Source organism: Amblyomma maculatum, chromosome 11 (genome assembly GCF_055883805.1).
Source record: "Amblyomma maculatum isolate TAMU_Amacu chromosome 11, ASM5588380v1, whole genome shotgun sequence".
Classification (NCBI taxonomy): domain Eukaryota; kingdom Metazoa; phylum Arthropoda; class Arachnida; order Ixodida; family Ixodidae; genus Amblyomma; species Amblyomma maculatum.
Genome location: NC_139354.1, coordinates 128,008,533 through 128,025,330, shown reverse-complemented (window position 1 = coordinate 128,025,330; position 16,798 = coordinate 128,008,533). Strand labels below are relative to the sequence as shown.

Below are 16,798 nucleotides of genomic sequence, written 5' to 3'. Positions count from 1 at the left end.
ATACTAGCTCCGGTTACCAGCAACTTGAAAGAGCTGGCACCAACAGAAAGAAAGCAAACATTCAAGTGCAGCCGCCGAAAAGAGCGGAAAGGCAGGTGCATGAAAGAATGCTGTCACCGAAAGGTGAGAAAACGCAAACGATCGCGAAAGGAAAAGAAGCGGCGATCCCAGCGCCACAAATGCACCCGTGCTAAGAAAATGCGCGATTGGTGCGCAAAGCGTAAGGAACGCGACAGATCATTCAGCAAAGCGAGCAACTTGTGCACGTCCGTACTTTCACGCATAAAGTGGAAAGAAAGGTCTCGTAGAGAAATGGAGAGCCGAAGCTGTAGCGGAGGGAGGAGAGCCAAACCGCCCGAATACTGCAACGCATTCTGCCGCTTGCGGAAGAGAGCAGTACAATGCGAACTCAGATGCTTTGAGTCATGCATTCAAAACATAGCTACCTTCGACGAGCGTTTCGTCGCTAACGGTAATTCTCTAGGCAGATCGGGGCAAAATTGAAGGACTTCCTTACTTCCTCAGTTGTGCTTTACGGCCCAAGTGATTTCAAGGAGACTCTTTTCCATTACTGATTAATAACTTTCCCTGCTACCTAATGTATCTTTAATGTGCGAAATTGTTGTTTGAACCTTGTGTACTGCATCCTATACACTTGTCTCTTGTTGTAGTGGGAGCAAAAAGGGGACAACAATTTAGCTAACTGAATTTGAAATTTTGCCTCTGTCTGGTGTTTGACGGGTGACCGAGGGTACTTGTTTGTGTTGGGTGTTGCCTGTTGTCGGTCGGTTTTGCAAGCCGCCGAACAGTCTACCGTTACCAGTGGCGAGTGGCAAGGGCATCGGAGCGACCCGAGCGAAGTTGATCGGCGTGCCCCGGCAACATGGCTGTCGGCAGAGATCCTGGCCTGGCGAGTGGAACCCAAGGCACGTGAGGCTACCTGGCGCCCGGACACTGTACGTGAGCTGGGAGGAACCTGGCGAACGAGCGCGCCCGGCATCCGAGCCACATGCGAGCAGCTCGTCTTCCCGGCGCATTGTCTGATGGCGGGGGTGCTGTTGTGCCTGGCCAAAGCCGCCCAGAAATTCAGCCGGACGCCAGACTTCTTCGGCTAACGCCTCCTTCACAAGCTCTGGATACTTCTCTGCAAAGCACCAGTGCACTGGAGGCGAGCCGTACCAAAAGGAAAGAGGCGACGTGTTTCAACATGAGCTGAGCATCCAGACAGCACGGCGCCGTGTGGCCCTGACGGTGAACCCCTTCTCGCCCCGCGGCATATTTGAAGCGAGAGCGCAGCAAACTCTCCCATTGGCCCTGCAAAAGTGCTGCCGTCGGATTGGACCATTTTGAGCGTCAACGGTTCTCAGCGACGGAGTCTCAAGTGCTTCCGTTCGAGACTCCGAGTGTGAGTTCGTCACGAGCGTCCATCGGGAGCAGTTCGCCCCCTTGCAGTGCGGACGCGGCGGAATCTCCCCGGCCGTCGCTGCGCGAGAACAGTCGCACATGGCTATGTTAGCTTTCGGCCCCAGAGCCGAAATCCTTGTTTAAATACCTGTAAATAGTGTATAAAGCCTTTTCTTCATCTCACCAACGCCGACTCGTATTCATCGCTACCGACCAGGGAGCTGTTAGCCCTCGTTCACGAAACGGGTGACGAGCGCTGCATTACCAACTCCTTGGCACAACCCTGTTGACGGTGGGCTACTGTGTGATAACCCCACCGGCACAACACCGCCGAGTTGCTTAGTTCTTTTGCGGGCGTAATTCAGCCCAAATAAAGAGTTCCTTTACTGCAATCATCGACCATTCATTTCTGTCGTCGACCTCGTCACCACTACGCGACATCTGGTGGAGGTGCTGCCATTGATCCTTCAAGCGAAGACCCAAGCCGTGTTCCTGTCGCCCTGGAAGACCAGCCTACAGGTCACCGAGCCAGCCGCCGACTTCAAGGCCTACAACCCGAACACGGTCTGCTGCCTGACCCCATTCGATCTCGGAAGGCATCGACGCTGACAATGGCCCAGCCTACAGCACCGGGTGTTCTCGTCCAACCCCGTGAGCCCCCCTGCTTACATGGACGATTGGAAGAAGATGCGGGAGACTGGATGGACCTTTTCGACCGTGTGGCAGAATTCAACGGTTGGAACCACGCTGCGAAACTCAGGCAGGTCTACTTTTTTCTTCAAGGACATGCCCGAGTTTGGTTTGAAAATCACGAGACTTCTTTCAAGGATTGGGGGATATTCAAAGCACAGTTCTTGATGGCCTTTAAAAGTTCTGTTCGAAAAGAAAGAGCTCAGGTCCTCCTCCAATCAAGAATTCAACTACCAAACGAGCCCGTCCTGGTCTACGTAGAAGAGATGAAACGCCTGTTTCGCCGCGCCGACCCTAATATGACCGAAGGTGAGAGAGTGAAATTCCTAATGCGAGGCGTTAAAGAGTCGCTTTTTGCGGGGCTTGTCCGCAACCCGCCGAGAACTGTGAAAAAATTAGAAAGTGAAGCATCGACCATCGAGAAGACGCTGTACACCCGGATGCGCCAATGCAAGCGACCGCTTCAACCAGATTACTTCAGCCACTACCCCAGCGCATCTGCTAGCGGGGAGAACCTTCGGGACCTCATTCGGGAGATCGTGCGAGAGGAGCTCCGCCGATTGATGCCATCATCGCAACAACCGCAGGTGGCGACGCTCTCGGACGTCGTCTTTGAGGAAGTCCAGCAGGCGCTGGGCGTTCCTCAAGCGACGGCTGCGACTGTTCCAGCACAACAGGCAACAGCGATGAACTACGCTGGTGCATTACGTCGCCCCCTCGCCGCTACCGTCCTGTTCCTGAAAACCGCCCCTTGGCCCCCGCCCGCCAAGCTTACCAACAACCCCCAAGCCCCAGGAAGTGCGACGCCTGGAGGACAACAAACAACCGGCCATTATGCTTCCACTGCAGTGAGGCCGGTCACATTTTGCGCCACTGTCCGTACCGACGAATCGGTCTCCGCGGATTTGCAGTCGACGCTCCACGACCACGCTCAGGTGAACGACCGCAAGACATCGACAACTATCTGCGCAGCGGTGAGATTGCGCCACAAAGCCGTCGGTTCCGGTCTCCATCGCCGTACAGGGCGCGCTTTGCGTCGCCAGGACGTAACTATGATGATAGTGTGCGCGGAAGGTCCCCAAGCCCGCGCAGGGGAAACTAAAGGCAGCAACCTTTGGAGGTGAGGTTGCTCAACGGCGAAAAGAGGAACATCCTCCGCCGCCGACGACCACTAACGACTACGCAGCCATTTCGCCGCCGCTCCACACGAAGTCATCGACGACAACACGACCAGACTGCAAGCAGACACCGCCGCCCAGCGAAGTAACAACGGTATGCCCCGGCCATGACCTGCAGAAACGACGGAGCCGAGATCGGACACTAAGGCCCACTTGCAATGTGAGGACGCTAACAAGTGACCTTGAGGTTGATATCGACGGTCGCAGAGTCACTGCCCTAGTAGACACCGGAGCTTACTATTCAGTCATTAGTGGACCGTTAGCCTCTCAGCTAAGAAAAGTTACCACCGCTTGGGATGGCCCGCTGATTCGCACCGCAGGTGGCAATCTGATTGCTCCATCGGGACGATGCACTGCAAGAATAACCGTAAATGGGCGTACAGTGGACGTCACCGTTGTGTAGAGCGCGCGAGCGGCGGCCGCCGGAGCTCTCCGAAGCCAGCCAGCGACGTCTAATGGTAGTTGCTTGGCCCGAGATAAGATGCGTCCAGGCACGAGCGGCCACACACACAGACAAGCCTTGCTATTTCACCGGCCGCGGGAGCGGACGCTTACGCAGCGTCTTCTCCTTTCCACTGCTCTACTTGTTTCCGTGGTAGGTTCGTTTTCGCGCGGAGCGAAGCAACGGACGCAGAATCCTGGGTTATATTCAAGAAAAGTGGCCGCTAACTGAGGCTCACCTGCTGTGAAAAAAAGGCAAAAGGCTATTTTTTTCTGTTCATCGGTAACTTACATACAGGCATGTCGATCGTTTTACTTACAATTATCCATAAGTATGCAGTGAATAAGGACGAATAAAGTGTGACGCTTTTTCCCCACGGCTCGCTATCCAGCACATGCGAACAAAAGAATGTCAGAATAAACGCTGCACCCGGAATGAGAAAAAGAAAAACAAGGTTGTTTATTGTAAGACAGTTCGCCTTCTCCATGCGAAAAAAAATCAATTGGTCTCCAAGAGCACTTGTACGAGCCACTAGTGCGCAGTCGTGTAACATGCGTCGAACTCTGCGCAAGAGAGTGGAGTTATGGCGTCTTGCTTGACCTGCCATTCTTATCCGTTCACGGCTGCTGGCAGCTCAGTAGTTGATGTGACCTCCATGGGCAGCTTTCAGTGCTCGGATTCGTCGCGGCAGTGAATTGTAGAGGGCGTCAACAATGTTGGGTTGGTGCCGCAGGTGCTCCCACTCGGTTTTTATGGCCTCCCACAGTTGGTCCGCAGTCGCTGAGGCTAAAACCGGTTTCTTCGACAAATTAGCTTTCAGCATACCCCATATGTTCTCAATAATATTGAGATCGGGGCTTCTCGCAGGCCACTCGATCCTCGTCACTGCAAGGTCGTCATGCAGCTCCACTATTTCTCGTGCTGTGTGGATGGGGGCTCCATCTTGCTGCAGCCAAAATAGAGCGTCCGGAAAAGGCCCATCCAGAACATATGGAAGTAGAACGATTTCTATGATGCTTCTGTAGGTTGCGGATGTCATGCTCCCGACCATTCTGTGCAAAGGGCCCAGCCCTTTGAAGCTTATCGCGCCCCACACGTGCACACTGGTACGGCCACTTGAGCGAACGTTCCACACAAAGGGCTCATCATACCTGCAAAGGGCCAGTTAAGAAGATACGCGAGCAAGAATAAATGTAATTTCAGTATATACGCTTCCAATTGAACATCAACTGAACTAGCCAATGCTGCGTTTGAAAAATTCGAATTGGTGTTTGCTTGTCAATTAAAATTGACCTATTGCTAGTAATTGATATGCAAATTTGCAGCATGTGATTTAATTTGTTAGCTTGCTTTTTACAATGAATATAAAGTGCCGAGTATGAGAACTTACCGGTGCTTGAATGGACGCCACACCTTTTGTTAGTCCCATCTTGTTGTGAAGGATGCTTCATCCGTGAATATAACCGCTCGCCAATTTTGCGCGTTCCAATTTTCCACAGCAGATGCAAAATCTAGGCGCATTCTTTTGTGGTTCACTTCCAGAAGAGTTTTCTGCGCCGCAGTTCTGCTGTAAAGGCCAGCAGCATGGATGCGCCGTCGGATTGTGGCGACGCTCACATTCGTTAAACCGAGCTCATCCCTGATTTGCCGGGCACTAAGGAAAGGATCCGTGACAGCAGCAGCAATAATCAACTCGTCTTGTTCAGAAGTTGTCACCCTTGGGGACCTTCCTCGTGGCGCGTCAGCGATTCGACATTCTTTTTAATAGGCTTGTAGAATCATGTTTACTGTCGTCATAGGGCGCTTTGTTAACTCACAAATTTGTCTTTGTGACATTGTACTGCCCATAATTACAATAGCTCGGCGTTCTTCCGCGGTTAATCGGGGCGCCATCCCGGTGCACACTATTTCGCACTGCTTCTCTGTGACACTTCGTCCTAGTTGCCAGCTAGATACCTGTGTGAGCCTGTGACGTCTGCCCTTTATATTAGTCATTTCGACTGGTAGACGGACGCACTGTGCAGATAAAATGACCGAGCGTGTTACAATTGGTGAAGCTACGGCTGCTGCAAAGCACTACAAGGAGCGCTGGGCCCCCAGCAGCATGACTGTTATGGGCTAGCGCGAAACCCACAGCCCCGCTGCTCTGGTGCGAAAGCCAAACTTTCGCGGAAACAAGTAGCTGCTGCAAGACGGAACACGATGCGTAATCATCCCCTTCCGCGGCCGGTGAACGAGCAAGGCTTGTCTGTATATGTGGCCGCGCGTGCCCAGACGCATCTTATCTCGCGCCCAGCAACTACCGTTAGACGTCGCTGGCTGGCTCCGAAATGCTCCGGTGGCCGGCGCTCGCGCGCTCTACACAGCGGTGATGCTCACTGTACTTACCCCACCAGCTTTGTGGTCTTGCAGCAGTGCTCCCGCGACGTGATTTTAGGCATGGACTTCCTAAATGAACATAGGGCAATCATCGACCTGCGATCCAAGCTCATCAAGCTCTCTGCAGACAAAGCCATTTCTGCTACGACGACGTCGATGCAACACATCCCTCTAAACGTCCTCGATGAAGAATTGACCGTGCCGCCCCGATCAAGCATCGCAGTCTGCATAGGTAGCGCAAACATCGAAACCGCTGAAGGCATCGTGGAAGGAAATATCCAATTGCTCTTAGAACGAGGTGTCGGCATCGCAAGAGGCATCACGAAGTTCCGGAGAGGTCAAGCTCAGGTTCTGGTAACAAACTTTACCAAAGAATACCGGCATCTCAACAAGGGCACGACGATAGCCTTTCTCGACGAATTAGCAGACCTCAAAGATGTATTCGCCCTCCGTGATCAAACGCTGGAAGACGCACCGGACCTATTCCGTCAGCCCACATTTGACATCAGCCCGGCATTGACCCACAGTAGGAAAGACCAGGTTCTCAGTCTGCTTCGAAGCTACGGGGAGTGCTTCTCATCGTCATCGAAGGTACGACAAACACCACTGGCCAAACACCGCATAATAACGGACGAACACGCCCGACCTCTGCGCCAAAGCCCTTATCGTGTATCGCCGCGAGAACGCCAGGCCATTCGCGATCAAGTTGAGGAAATGCTGCGTGATGACGTAATCCAGCCATCGAACAGCCCCTGGGCGGCACCAGTAGTTTTGGTGAAGAAGAAAGACGGCACCCTTCGCTTCTGCGTTGATTACCGCCGCTTGAACAGCATAACGAAGAAGGATGTCTACCCGCTTCCCCGCATCGACGACACTCTCGATCGGCTCTGCAATGCAAGGTACTTCTCATCTATGGACCTGAAGAGCGGATATTGGCAAATTGAGGTCGACGAAAAAGATCGCGAGAAGACCGCATTCATTACACCGGACGGCCTTTATGAGTTCAAGGTGATGCCATTTGGCCTATGCTCCGCACCAGCCACGTTTCAACGAGTAATGGACACAGTCCTGACAGGCTTGAAGTGGCAAATTTGTTTGGTATATTTGGACGACGTTGTTGTCTTCTCGTCAAACTTTGAAGACCAACTAAAACGAATATAGACAGTGCTGGAAGCCATCAAGTCATCGGGACTAACGCTAAAAGCAGAGAAGTGTCACTTCGCCTACGAAGAACTCCGGTTCCTAGGTCCCATCGTTAGCAAGGATGGTATTCGCCCAGGCCCGGAGAAAACAGCTGCAATCGCACAATTTCCACCGCCTGCCGACAAGAAAGCTGTGCGCCGATTCCTTGGGCTGTGCGCTTGTTATAGACGATTTGTCAGAAACTTTTCGAGGATCGCCGAACAGTTGACGCAGCTTACAAAGGCTGACGCAACTCCTTTTAAATGGGAAGCGCCGCAAGGAGAGGCCTTCGACGAACTTCAGCGCCGCCTTCAATGCCCTCCTGTACTTGCCCACTTTGATGAAAACGCCGACACCGAAATTCACGCCGAAGCGAGCAGTGTCGGCCTAGGAGCCATTCTCGTTCATAAGAGTGCCGGACAGGAGAAAGTAAACACCTACGCTAGCAGGTCCCTCACAAAAGCCGAAGTCCAGTACTCGACGATCGAGGAGGAGTGCCTTGCAATCATCTGGGCCACTTCTAAGTTTCGTCCATACCTATACGGTCGGCCATTCAAGGTGATAAGCGACCATCACGCGCTCTGCTGGCTGGCTAATTTGAAAGATCCTTCCGGAAGCCTTGCCAGATTGAGATTACGACTTCAAGGATTTGACATGACTGTAGTCTATAAGTCGGGCCGGAAGCATTCCGACGCAGACTGCTTATCCCGCACTGCCTTCGATGCTCCCTCGAAGGACGATGACGACGACGCCTTTTTGGGACCGGTAAGCGCCAGCAGTTTCGCAGAACAGCGATCACACCCTGAGCTGAAAGCCCTAGCCGATTCCTTGGAAGGAAAGACCGCTTCCCCTCCTGGTGTGTTCAGGTGGCATTTATCATCCTTCACGTTAAGCAATGGCCTCCTTGTAAAGAATAACTTCGCGCCCAACTAGACCGCGCAGCTTCTCGTAGTGCCTAAAACCCGTCGGCAAAAAATTTTGCAGGCGTTGCACGACGAGCCCACAGCAGGCCACCTCGGATTTGCGTGCACGTTGCGTCGAATCCAGGAGAAGTATTACTGGCCGCGACTGCCTGCCGAAGTTGCCCCTACGTGAAGACGTGTCGTGAGTGCCAACGACGCAAGACGCCGCTGATCAGACCAGCAGGACTACTAAACCCGATTCCGCCCCCAGATCTGCCCTTTCAACAAACTGAAATGAATCTCCTCGGCCCCTTTCTAGCTTCGTCTATGGGTAACAACTGGATCATCGTGGCCACTGACTACCTTACCCGTTACGCCGAAGCAAAAGCACCACCAAATGGCACCGCGGCAGACGTCGCCAAATATTTTGTCGAACAAATTCTCTTGCGATGCGGCGCCCCAGAAGTGCTCATCACGGACAGGGGAACGACGTTTACGGCAGAGTTGACGCAAGCCATCCTGGAATACAGTCACACAAGCCATCGACGAACAACTCCGTACAATCCCCAGACTAATGGTCTTACGGAGCGCCTAAACAAAACAATCGCGGACATGATCGCTATGTACGTCGACGCTGAACACAAGACCTGGGACGCCATCTTGCCGTACGTGATCTTCGCGCATAACACGGCAGTCCAGGAGACGACCAGAGCGACCCCGTTTAAGCTTGTGTACGGCAGGGAGCCCACGACGACGCTCGACGCAATGCTGCCGCACGTAACCAGCGAAGACAACCTTGACGTCGCCACCTACCTGCAGCGTGCAGAGGAAGCCCGACGACTCGCACGGCTGCGTATCAAAGGTCAGCAGCGCACCGACAGCCGACGATACAATTTACGACGACGCCACGCAGAGTACAAACCAGGAGACCAAGTGTGGGTTTGGACACCTATTCGCCATCGCGGATTAAGTGAAAAGTTGTTGCGCCGATACTTTGGGCCATACAAAATCCTTCGCCGCGTCGGACCTCTGGACTATGAAGTCATTCCTGACGGAACGTCAGCATCACAACGGCGACGCGCGCGCCCAGAAATGGTACATGTTGTACGACTGAAGCCATATTACGCACGGTAAAGAATCTGTGGTGTTTAAACTTTGCAGTGTCTATGTTTAAGTTTCTTTGTTTTGGAGCATCGAGGCGATGTTTTTTTAAGGGGGGAGTAATGCCGCGAAACCTTCAAAACTGTATTTGTTGTTTTCTAAGAGCCGCCGGCATACACGCTTATCACTCTGATTCTGGACCGCGTATCAGTTCCGTAATCTTTGTTTGTTAATGCTCGATGTCACGAGTCAAACCTTTCAGTTTTGTTGTAGCGCAAGATGCGCCGAGATCTGTCTCGAAGGTTCCGGCCACTCGGGTGTCTTTCCACAATGTTCCAGCCGTGCTGGTAGCTGTTTGCGACGTAATCTAGATTGTTCTGTGCAGCCTTAATATTGAGCGTTGCCGAGTGTGACGGGCGTTCTTTGTTCGACGATCGACGAGCACGTTTGTTTCTATCGCCGCCGCCGAGTTGCTTAGTTCTTTTGCGGGCGCAAGTCAGCCCAAATAAAGATTTCCTTTTCTGCAATCATCGACCCTTCATTTGTGTCGTCGACCTCGTCACCACTACGCGACAATACAATCACTGGAATGCCGCTACTAAGCTGGCTAACGCGGTGTTCTTCCTTGCCGCCACTCTCTTTGACTGTTTCGATAATCAGAAGGATTCATTAAGTAGATGGGCTATCTTTAAAAGCGAGATGAAGGAAAAATTTGGGGAAGAACCTGCAAAGAAGATGCGCGCTGAACAAACTTTGCTTCACCGGGCGCAAGTACCAGGAGAAACTTGTTGTATACATTCAAGCCATCGTAAAGCTATGCAAGCTGGTCAATCCCACTATGCTTGAAGCAGACAAAGTCGGCCACCTCCAGAAAGGAGCAGTGGAAGACGTTTATAATTTTCTTATTAGCAAAGAGAGCTTGAGCACCACCGCTGATGCTAAAAACCACTGTAGAATAGTTGAGGCTCTCAAGCTGCGATGAAGTACACCTAAGTTTGGAAGACTGGCCAATGTTACCTGTGTAGCCAGTGTTGAAACTTGTCCTTCAGTTTCAATGGCTGATATGATACGAGAGATTGTACGCAAGGAATTGTCAAGGTCCAGGGAAACCATCTGTTGTGAAGAATATGTGCGGCAGAGTTGTGCACAACAGGCAAGTGTCGCCACCCTGTCCTCTCCGCGGGTTCAACCTAGCGGCGCTTTGCGTATGGACGATCGGCGCAGCTTTGCTACACGTTATAACCACCAGCAGACGGAAAGGAGGCCCGCCTACTCTGGAAACGTGGTTCGTCAGTATCGAGAGCATGGCTACAACCAACGTCGCGACTTTATTAGTGAGGAATCTTATGCTGATCGCTGGCGTCCTCAACCTATTTGCTACAGGTATGGCATTATGGGGCATATCGCTAGATACTGCCACCGCCGCTTTCCAACTGCCCAACACTACCGACCCCCCGCGAACATTCACGGACGGCTGCACACCGAACAACAGCGATCTCCGACTATGTACACTATCGACATATTTGCAAAATTCATCTCCTGCATCTTATCGTGTGACGCCGCCACCGCAGCGCTCGCGAGGTTACCTTCCCCTCGACGCTGTTCTTCGCCTCCGCCTGCAAACTCAAAACCACCTAAAGAGGAGTAAGTAGCCCGCGGCTACCGCACTTTCAAAAAGGTAGTTTTTTTGCTCCTCAGAAAAGGAGTATCGGCGTGCGGAGGGGTATTTAAGGTGTTCAAAGGAATAAACATTTTCTTCTCTTAGGGCAGGGGTTCGTTTTGGAGTATATGTCGTGTCATTAAGGTGTTGCCGTGGCATTTAATAGCGCTATTAAATACTCTTTTGAGGAGTATTTCGACTCGTTCCGTAGAAGTAGTTTAAACAGCTAATGTTAGGAGTAATTTTTACTGCTATAATGAAGTATTCAGCATGTCAAAGCAGTATAATTTCCTTCATTAGGGAGCTCGTTTTAAATGCAACACTTCCACACAAGCCTAATTTTAGAGCTTTGTGTTCCAGAGTGGATGCATCAGTGCAGTTACAAACAATGATTTCAATGAATACTTTTGTTGCTACAGAACATTTCAGCCCAGTATTTGGAAGCTGACTTTGGACCTTTGCAGAGAACTAAAAGTGGAATTCTTTGATCTGCGTTTTTGGGTATTTCGTCTGAAATTCATGTAAGGTAAAAACAGAGATGGCACACTAACTATGCAGGACACGTTTTTAGCCATTGCTTGTCGATATCAGGCATCTCTTGTTATCTTTGCTTACAGAAGACGACGGCAAAGGAGGCTTCTGCAAGAAAGAAAGAAAAGCACCTTAAAGCAGTTGCACACATATAAGCTCGCATAGTCTTAGACGGTTCAAGTTCAGCTTCAGTGAAGTGCAAATAAACCAGTTCAGAATATATTGGTTAAAAACCAGCCATTATTGAATTCATTCTTTTTTACGATGAGGGATTAGCGCCAGTACTACATACCAGTATTAATAACTTAGTCGGCTGGGAGTTGCTGAGCACGTTTTTCAGGATATTATACACTCTGACTTTTAAGAGCTACTATTCAGCCAGGCTCATCGCTGCCCAAAACAGTAAACCAAGCTTGTCCACTGGCTTTGCATCATTGGCATCCAGGTAATACCAATACTGTTGAATGTTTGCTTTTTGGTGACTATTTTTTATTTCATGGGTGTTACGGCGCGGAAAAAGTCAAGGCCATCATATGCCAAACACAAGGTTGAGTTTGCTTTTGTGCAGTTATTTTGTATGCAGCTAATAATATTGTCACGTCTCGACAAACGCCAAGGAGGGCCGAAATACAAGACGGTTTGATTAGTGGCCTAGAACGAGTCTTGCGATCAAGCTTCCTCCTTCTTCTTTCAGCTCGCGCTAATGTTCCCATAGTCGTCATCTTTTGCGTCGTCTTCTATGCGGCATTTGCCCCCCTCCTTAGGAAGCATCGTCCCGATGAGAACAAAAGGAAGTAGGAGGTTAAGGTCCGACTGAGTGGTATGGCTTCATACGCACGACGTGGACGACGTCAGCTTTGTGCTGGCGTCGCTTTGATGTTGACACCCCGTCTGGCATCACCTCATAAGTGACGTCGGTTAAACGTCGCTGAACAACATAGGGTCCAAAGTATCGCCGCAATAGTTTTTCGGAGAGTCCACGGCGGCGAATAGGTGTCCAGACCCACACTTTGTCGCCAGGTTCGTACATTACATGTCGGTGTCTCTGATTGTAGCGTCGTGCATCATGCTCCTGCTGACTTTTGATCCGCACACGCGCTAGTTGGCGATCTTCCTCTGCACGCTGAGCGAATTCCTCAGCGTCCTGATCGAGATCATCGGTGCCAGCATTCGGGAGCAACATTGCATCCAACATAGTTGTTACAGGTCGCCCGTGAAGGAGGCTGTATGGTGTCATGCGAGTGGTGTCTTGGCGGGCCGTATTGTAGGCGAACGTGACGTAGGGAAGTATTTCGTCCCAATTCTTGTGGTTCACGTCGACGTACATGCAAAGCATGTCTGCGAGGGTCTTATTGAGGCGTTCCGTCAACCCATTGGTTTGAGGGTGATAGGCAGTAGTTTTACGGTGACTGGTACCACTGAGGCGAGGAACGATTTCCAAAAGTTCGGCCGTAAGTGTAGTTCCTCGGTCAGTTATAATAAGTGCCGGAACGCCATGCCTCAGGACAATGTTCTCAACGAAGAACCTAGCTGCTTCGGCGGCGGTACCTCTTGGCAGAGCCTTGGTCTCCGCGTAGCAGGTCAGATAATCAGTGGCAACAATTATCCATTTATTCCCGGCTGTACACGCCGGAAATGGTCCCATGAGGTCCATGCCAATTTGCTTAAAAGGTGTCGCTGGCACTTGAAGAGGGTGGAGTAGGCCAGCTAGTTTTACAGGGGGTGATTTACGGCGCTGGCAGTCTATGCACGTACGTACATGGAGTTTCACTGTCGCCGGCAGTTTTGGCCAGTAGCATCCGTGCTGTACTCTAGTCAACGTGCGGATGTAGCCTAGGTGACCGGCGGTTGGCTCGTCGTGGCACGCTTGCAAAACTTCAGTGCGGAGAACCGATGGGACGACGAGTAGATGACTGTTTCCCCCAGACCGGAAGTTCTTCTTGTAAAGTACGTTGTTGCGAATAAAGAATGAAGGAATTACTCGGGCGAAAATGTTCGGAACAACCGTAGTTCGCTTCTCCAAGAAATCAATAAGAGGGAGCAATTCCTGATCCTCTCGCTGCTGTTGGGAAAGCGTTGCGTCATCTATGACACCTAAAAACGCAGTGTATTCATCGGTCATAGTGGAAGGTTCGACCGGCGCTCGCGAAAGGCAATCTGCATCTGTGTGCTTCTCTCCAGATTTGTAAATACCTGCCATGTCAAATTCTTGTAATCGAAGGCTCCAACGCGCGAGTCTCCCTGAAGGGTCCTTTAAGTTCGTCAGCCAACAGCGAGAGTGATGGTCGCTGACGACTTGAAAGGGGCGAGCGTACAAATAAGGGCGGAATTTCATAACCGCCCATACCACTGCAAGGCATTCTTTTTCGGTTGCCGAGTAGTTCGCTTCTGCTTTAGATAGGGTCCTGCTGGCGTAGACAATTACCTTTTCCACACCATCCTGGCGCTGCACCAACAGAGCACCTAAGCCCACGTTGCTAGCATTCGTATGAAGCAGTGTAGGGGCGTCGTCATCAAAGAGCGCCAGGACAGGTGGTGTCTGTAGACGCCTCCTCAGCTCATTGAAAGCTTGTTGCTGTTCTTCCCCCCGGCGAAAGACAGCGTTGTCACGCGTCAGTGAAGTTAATGGCCTAGGCTATTCGTGAGAATCCAGCAATAAACCGACGGTAATAGGCGCAAAGACCCAAGAAACGCCGCAATGTCTTTTTGTCCGTAGGTGTTGGGAACTTGGCGACTGCAGAGAGCTTTTCAGGATCCGGGGGAACACCTTCTTGGCTGACGACGTGGCCTAAGAACTGCAGCTCCTCGTAACCGAAGAGGCACTTCTCGGGTTTTAGTGTGAGGCCCGCAGATCGTATGGCCTGAAGCACAGCTAGCAGACGGAATAGATGCTCTTCAAATGTAGCCGAAAACACGATCACGTCGTCAAGATACACCAAGCATGTTTGCCACTTAAGTCCCGAAAGCACAGTGTCCATCAGCCTCTGAAATGTTGCTGGCGCCGAGCATAAACCGAACGGAAGGACCTTAAACTCATACAATCCGTCGGGAGTGATGAATGCTGTCTTCTCCCGATCCCTCTCATCCACTTCGATTTGCCAATATCCACTTTTCAAGCCCATCGACGAGAAGTAACGTGGATTTCGTAGGCGATCCAAGAAGTCTTCGATGTGAGGAAGAGGGTACGCGTCTTTTTTGGTCACTTGGTTGAGCTTGCGATAGTCAATGCAAAATCGTAAGCTGCCGTCTTTCTTTTTAACAAGTACCACGGGGGAAGCCCAGGGACTCTGTGACGGCTGGATGACGTCGTCTCTAAGCATTTCGGCCACCTGGCGCTGAATGGCTTCACGTTCTTTCGGAGCCACAGGGTAAGGATTTTGTCGAATCGGGCGAATCGAGTCATCCGTGATAATCCGATGTTTTGTCAAAGGCGTTTGGCCGACTCGGTATTCTGAAGCAAAACAGTCTCGAAATTGATCTATGAGATCCAAAAGGCGGTCCCGCTCTGAAGTAGACAAATTTGGGCTCACATAAACGATGGTTACGGGTGTCTTGCACACTGATCCTCTCTGTTGCAGTAAGCAGCAGTGCTGCGCATTTGGGAGGCTGTCGAAAAAGGCCACAGTTATGCCTTTCGGAATTTGCTGACGCTCGTCGCTGAAGTTTGTGAGCAGCAGTTCGGTATGCTCATTGGTCAAGTTGACCAGCCCTCGAGCTATAGAAACACCTCGGCTGAGTACAAGGGTAACTGCCCGTTCGGCGACGCCATCGCCTGTATGCGCCACGTCGCATTTCACTTCAACAAGAGAGCATGATCGCGGAGGTAATGTCACTGTCGCATTGGCGACGCGTAAGGGTAATAGTGTTACTTGCGCATAACCAAGGTCTTCATGGTTATTGGTGAAGGCAACGATGCTGTCACGGATGCAGATTACAGCCCCATGAAGACGCAGAACGTCCATGCCGAAGATGAGGTCTTTGCAGCAGTCAGGGAGTATAACAAAGCTGCCAACAAACACCGCGTTTGCTATTCCTATCCGGGCAGTGCATTTCCCTGTCTGTGCCAGTAGCTGACCGCCATTACTGGCCCAGTCCATTCAGTTTTTACATTGCGGAGCGTGTCGGCCAGTTTCTGGCTAATAATTGAAAAATCTGCCCCGGTATCCACCAGAGCATGTACCGCCAGCCCATCAATTTAAACAGCGAGGTCAGCGCTAACAAAGTTATCTGGGTTGATCGTCCCTTTCGGCATTTGCGGCGGAAGCGCGGCAAGGTCGGCGCTGTCAGGTTCGTCGTCATGGCTGATCATCTGGTACGGCATTTTCGGCGGTAATGAGGAAATGTCAATGTTAGCGGCGGCGTCAGAAGCACGGCTTGTCGGCAATTGCGGCGGTGGTGAGGGTTTTGACACTTTTAGACTGGTTGCAACGTCCTCTTGCGAGGTTGCAGCTCTTAGTTTCCTCCGTGAGGGCTGGGGGACCGCCGTCCGCTAACATCAGTAGTGTTGCTACGCGTCGGCGAATAACGCTGTGGCGATGGGGAGGAGCGGCGACGGAAGCCCGGGGATTAGGTTTCCCTGCTGACCGGAGGGTCGTCGTCGATTTGGGCAGAATCAGTGTCGAAGCGGCGGCGAGCAGAAGCAAGCGGAGAGGACTGCCCCTCTTCGCGGTGGCGTCAGTACCGATACACATGGCGAGGTTGTCCGCAGTAGAAACAAAGTGGTCGGCTGTCATAACGGCGCCACCTGTCAGTTCGACGCAGTTGAGAGCGCCCGGGAGGCGCCCACTGAGGCCCCTGGAGGAACCGAATCTCCTGACGGTTCGGTGAGCTCGGTGGGGCGTGGTCTGGAGGTGGGCGACGAAGGACCGCAGCATAGCTATCGGGCTGCGGCTCGAGGTAAGGTGCAGGAATGTTGGCTGTGCAGCTGATCGGTTTTGGAGCGTGGTATGGTTCGGAAAGGGGTGCCGCGTTGTCGACTGGATGAGACTCGCTGCATGGTGTAGACGGTGATAGGGCGTACAGAATTTCATTCCTTACTGTTTCCATGAGGGCCCCTGATGACTGAGCATTCGTAGTCGTAATTCGCTGCAGCTCCTCAAGGACAATACCTCTAATGATGTCTCGAAGAGTGGTCGTATCTGTTGCAATCAGCGCCGCCGCAGTCGTCGGGGCACAGTTGACCGGTCGGTTGTACTGGTGGCACCGGTCTTGGAGGGCTCGTTCGATAGTCGTAGCGTCCTTAACGAACTCACTCACGTTTTTGGGGGGGTTGCGTACCAAGCCGGCAAACACCTGTTCTTTGACGCCATGCATGAGATGCCGTAACGCC

General features: G+C 51.8%; 1 protein-coding gene across 10 annotated transcripts in view; it reads left to right on the top strand.

Moving 5' to 3' along the window:
• The window catches only part of LOC146174934 (uncharacterized), a 128,337-nt gene that overhangs the window by 82,594 nt on the left and 28,945 nt on the right, over positions 1–16,798 (top strand). The window contains exon 3 of one of the 10 annotated variants that reach the window (XR_014702027.1): positions 11,358–11,484. The exons of the other annotated variants lie outside the window; for them this stretch is intronic. The gene's annotated coding sequence lies outside the window, so the exon portion shown is untranslated. Of the gene's footprint in view, positions 1–11,357; positions 11,485–16,798 lie in introns of those variants that run through there. 10 annotated transcript variants of the gene reach the window in all.